Raw genomic sequence first — 6,000 nt, forward strand, 5'->3', positions numbered from 1 at the left:
TTCTCCTCCCACCTTCCCTCAGTCATCTCTTATCACCTGTAGTTTAGTGTGGTGGCCCTGTTTGTGTCTTTAGTGAGCCTTGAATGTGCCTTCATCCAATGGTTTCTTCCACAGAAATACTATAAAGTAGTTTCTCTAAAGGAGAAGGAGACAGATAAAAATATTCCCCACTTTCTGGTACTCATGAAGTACTCTGAAGTATGTAACAATATTTCTATTTTATAGACCAAGAACAGTTAAGTGGCTGGCCCAGATTTGAATTGGAACCTCACTGACTCCAGAATCCATGTTTTTGGCAATATACCTTAACCTTCAGGTTGTACCAGGAATATATCAGCTGGAAGTTCAATCTTGGGGGAAAGAAAGTGGGAAATGCTCCCCATTCTTCCACAGTCAAAATGAACTACCATACAGTGAATTGTACTAAAGAAGATGATTCCTTTTCTACAGCTGTGGCTGTTTGGATGAGAATGGCCCCCATACACTCGTAGCTTGGATGTTTGGTCTCTAGTTGGTGGAACTGTTTGGGAAGGATTAGGAGGTGTGGCCTTGTTGGAGGAGGTACATCACTTGGGGGTAGGCTTTGAGATTTCAAAGCCCATACTTTTCCCAGTCTCTCTCACACTCTGCCTCCAACCTTTGATTCGGGATGTGAGCTCTCAGCTACTGCTCCAGTGCCATAGGATGTGAGCTCTCACTTACCGCTCCAGTGCCGTGCCTGCCTGTTTGCTGCCATGCTCTGCAATGGCGGCCATGGATTCTAACCCTCTGAAACTGTAAGCCCCCAGCAAACCCATCTATGAATTGCTTTAGTCATAGTGTTTCTTCACAGCAGTAGAAAAGTAATTAAGGTGACAGTCTAACGAGAGCAACTCTTGAAATAACAAAATCTGAGATGCTTAAATGTAATCTGTCCAAGTACACTGAGGACCGCTTGGTGTGATGACGTTTCTCACCAGGAGTTCTTAGACCTTAATAATACATGTTTTAGAAACTTTGCCCTTCTGAAAGTTCCTGCAGAGTTTGGGGCTTTTTGGACCTTAATAGGTAGGGTTTACATCCCTGTTCCGAATAAGGAAGTTTCGGGAACTGGAGCTTCAGCCGTCCTCTAAAGGTTATGTGATTGAAGTCTCAGAGACAGACAATGAGACAGAAGAGGAAGAAAGGGAAACTAAAGGGGCATGAGAAGGAGGGGAGCCCTGCACCCCTACTGCTCGAAGGGGAAGAACATCACAAAATTATGAGCTATGTTTACATTCAAAACATACATCTTAACTTCCTTAGACACGTGTATTGTAAGAATTCCTTTGATATGTTTTTTGACCCAGGCTTTTTATCTTCTGAGCCTATTAGCCTGTACAATGCCCTGTAAGCCACCTATGATCTCATCTACTGAAGTAAAGTTCTTTAAATAAAAATAAATATATCAAAACATTTTTATTTAATCTTTTAAACCCTCTGAACAATGTAACCTTAGAAGTCACCGAAATCATTTAAATCCCTATTGTTAAGACACATTAATGCAACTTTCTCTCTTGAGATGCCTATACCCACACTTGGCTGTATATATACAATTGTCCTTTTCTTAAGTGCCCCTTCCCTTTTCCTTAATGCCTATGCTTAAATCTATATTTTTTTCTTAATAAATTCCAGCTTTGTTTCAAAAAGAAAAGAAAAGAAAAGAAAAGAAAAGAAAAGAAAAGAAAAGAAAAGAAAAGAAAAGAAAAGAAAAGAAATGCTGCAGAGACAAGCCCCAAGGAAAATGAAACCATTATTGAGGGAGCATCAGTCTCAAGATCTGAAGGCTAGCTATAAGACTGATAATGGATGGGTGAATTTAACTGGGAAAATGAACCAGCAAGCCCCAGGGCTCTCTTCCCTCTGATGCTGTGAACCTAATAGTATATGAGACTCTGTCTCACGTGACTCACACAACTGCCTTTGAGTCTGTGTGGAACCTGGAAATAAGATCTACACTAATACTGTGAGCTATGGCTTCTGGCTTCTGGCTATTTAAATATATGTATTTAGAGAGAACTCCTAAAAGGTCAACACTTACAACTTGTTTTAATAAACAAACATCATTAGCCCTGATTGCCAGGCATTGTGCAAAGCATCATGCCCATAGAGGAACAGAAACAGGGCTATTGCCTTCCTAGAACCTTCTAGTCTATTAGGGAAAGAGATTACTTCTGAAAAATCACAGGCACACATGTATTTTGCTCACAGATTCTAAATTATTTACTGTGATTGGCTCCCATGATCCTAAAAGGTGAACACTATTAGCCTCATTCCATGGACAATAAACTGGGATTTAAGGAGTTAAGTAACCAAGGTTCCAAGAGACCGGGATTTGACCCAGGTCAGTGTAAGTTCAATGTGCCACCTCTGTAGCGCTGCACAGCTGGAGAGAAGGGTCTCTCCACTGAGCATCGTGACAAGGGACAATATGACAAGTGAAGTCATGCTTCTGGGTTGAGGGGATGATGCCAGACAGAAAGATGATTTCTGTTTCGTCCACTGGCGTCTCCCCTGTCACATTCCATCAGTAATGAATACGAGCATCTCCTCCTTGAGTATGTTCTCCTGTGCTCTCCTCTTTCGCTCCTCCCTTATGCCCACCATAAAATGGTCAAGAGTCTTAACACGTCCTGGCCCTCCTCATCCCTTCTCTGCACCCCTCACACATGCTCTAAGTGAATAGTTTAAAAATTGAATGTGAGCCCAAATAAACCCTCCCTGGGGATGCTTTTGTTTTGTTTTGTTTCAAGACAGGATTTCTCCATGTAACCCTTGCTGTCCTGAAACTCACTCTCTAGATCAGGTTGACCTCAAACTCACAGAGATCCGCCTGCCTCTCTCTCCCAAGTGCTGGGATTAAAGGCGTGCGCCACCACTGCCTGAGCCTGAGGATGCTTTCTGCAAGGTATTCTGTCATAGCAAGGAGTCAAGTGCCTAGCATAAATGCTTCCATCTGTCTATCTTGTTTTTATTGTGGTTCAAAATGGCACTAAAATTTTACATTGTATCTATTTTTAGATATGAAATCCAATATCACGAAGTCCGTTCACACTGGCTCAGAGCTGTCAGCACTTGTCTCTAGACCTTTCTCATCATTGCCAACTGAAACCTGGTAGCTGTCAAGTATTAACTCCTATCCCCTTCCCCCGTCAGCCCTGGGCCACCACTGCTCAGCCTTCTATCTCCGTGAATGTAAGGTCTCTAGAGACCACTCCCAAAGTGAACTCACACAAGAGTCAGTCCTACGGTGACTGACATTTTAGTTAGTGTACCAGTGTCAAGGTCCATCCATCCACACTGTAGTGTGTGTCGGAGTTTCCTTTCTTCTATCAGTGCACACATTCGGTGCATCCATCTGCATATGAACTGGGGTTGTCTCCGCCCTTTTCCTGCGGTGAATGGAAGAGCTATGAACGTGGGTGTATCTCTTTCAAAGAGCTTGCCACAGGTATCCCTGGGCTGCTACTCTCCTCACTGAATATCTCTTACAGTAGAAAGTGTGAGGAAAGGAACCTTCTACCTGAGCACCTCTGGCAACCCAAATAATCTATTTTCCAGATAAGAGGGCATGGGGGAGTGTGGTATTGGGCAGACAATCGAGGTTGTTCCAATGTGCTGAACAGTTCGAGTCTCACCAGAATGCCTCCTTTATTCCTAAACACATCTGCTCCTGTGCCAGAACTTTCCACCAACATAGCGTGAGGGCAAAGCCCTGCTGCGCGTCAGGCCCCTTCCCTTAAAAGACTGGGATGCTTTGACTGAACACCAAGTTTGCAGTCTGCTGAGTCTGTCTCCACCACTCACGCCCTCAACTGCAGCCCTGCATTTACAGGGTTTAATACACCCACTTGGACAGTCACAAGTACTGTAACTTACTGGGCCGAAGGGGTCATCACCTTTCCCATGCTCCCCATCCCCAACTAGCTCTTCCTTCTGTTTGCTTTATTTTAAGTCAAATAGGTTTCCCCCCACTCTGCCACCACAGCCCCTCCATAGCCTTAAAGAGTTCAGCATGACTGTTTCTGCTGTGAAACTGTAAAGGAGAGTGTGTTTGGCACCTTATCCGTGTGTCTATTTATAGTTCCCTTTCCTTCTTCAATGGATCAACTCTTGGGACTGGTGTGCTGAACAACATGCCATGAGGAAACAGGCAGCAAGCCTGGAAAGCCATGAATATCTCCAAGTACTTCTCGCCTTTGGACGTTCCCAACTGCCTGACCCTGCCTCCACAAAGTCCCGTTCATCTCCCTTCATTTCCATGGCCAGCATTCCACGTGTGTCAGCTCGAATTTTCCCCTTAGATGGAGTACACACTTCACACTCCATCCGTCCACAAAGCATCCTGGTGGCCATGCTGAGACAGGCTGGAGGAGCCATGGCTCCTGTCTGCAGGCTTCAGTTGTCTCTATCCAACACACAGGGAGAAAAGGGCATCCCCCACGTAACCCGGCCATCATTGTAAAAATGGCAGATGTGATCAGGGTTACAAGGAAGAGGACTGCGGTGTCATGGAGCTGTCTGGTAAGGCCTGGGTATTGCTTAGTTTTTCTTTGATGTATCTAAAATGCCTGCCGCAGGCATCAGAGGAAGGATTTACTTTAACTCCGTTCATCTAGCGGTAAAGGCGTGGAAGAGTTCATAGCAGTAAGAACATGTGTCTGGAATTCCTCACATCTCAGAGAACCAGGAAGCAAAGAGCTCGGGCCAGGATCTAGACAACACTAGAATCTTCAAGACCTTTCCCCAAGAGAGCCACTTGCTCCGGCTAGGTTCCTAAAGGATCCACAGCCTTTTAATACAGTGTCACCAGGTGCCCAAACACATTGTCCTGTAGATACCATTTCACATTCAAGCCATAATAGCCTGAAAATGGACTGGAAGCTGAGGGATTGGATGTTCCTGGTGCCATGGCTCCTCCATCATGGACTCTAATCCTCTGGAGCCCAAGTAAATGCTTTCTTTAAAAATAATAATTAAAAAAAAACAGATTGGAAGTTTGGGAGTTCAAATTCAGCTTCAACTAAAACATAAGGAGAGTTTTGCCTCAGCTTGCCAAGGGGGGGGGGCTTGTCTCTTAAAGGGATAGGACAGACCATTACAGGCAGGAGTCATCCCACCCTGTCAGACACTCCCAGAGGAGGCAGATGATGTTGGCGCCACTGAGAAGCATCCTGGCCTAAAATAAGGACATGATGGCAAGCAACTCTGTCTCTCTGGCATTGATGGCTCCAGGTCAGAACCACTCAACAGTAGGAAGAATGTCATTAAATGTTTATGTTCTCTGTGGATTAGGAAAAGATGATGCACCCCTATTGAGCCCGAGATATCCTACTAAACCAAAGATGTACTCTTTTTTTGTTATCTTTTTTTTCCTCTATGTAGCCCTGGCTGTCCTGGAACTTGCTGCGTAAACCAGGCTGACCTCGATCTCAGAGATGTATCTTAATAGACACATTGCTTCACCTGTAGAGAGAGATAGTTGAGGGCTTGTAGTGGTTTGAATAAGAATGGTCCAAAGATTTGAATGCTTGGTTACCAGGGAATGTCACTATTAAGGTGGCCTTGTTGGGCTGGCTGTGGCTTTGTTGGAGGAAATGTGTCAATGGGGATGGACTTTGAGGTTTCAAAAGCCCAAGCCAGGCCCAGTGGCTCTCTTCCTGCTGCCTGTGGATCCAGATACAGAACTCTCAGCTACTTCTCCAGCCCCATGCTTCCTGCTATGCTGATAATAGACTAAGCCTCTGGAACTGTATGGAAGCCCATTTAAATGCTTACCTTACAAGTGTTGACACAGTCAGGGTGTCTCTTCATAGCAAAGCACACTAAAACAGGGCCTTCGCTCAAATTAAGATTTTCACAGCCAAAAGGAATTTCTAGATCACTTCCTGTGGCAATTATTGGTGATAGGTATCAGTGGTTATTTGGAGAAAATAAACAAATAAACCTAAACCAATGCTCTAAAAAGGTTTTGATTATCTA

This window comes from Alexandromys fortis, unplaced genomic scaffold (assembly GCF_014885135.2).
Source record: "Alexandromys fortis isolate MF-2015 unplaced genomic scaffold, M_Fortis_MF-2015_v1.1 scaffold_79, whole genome shotgun sequence".
In the NCBI taxonomy this organism is placed as follows: Eukaryota; Metazoa; Chordata; class Mammalia; order Rodentia; family Cricetidae; genus Alexandromys; species Alexandromys fortis.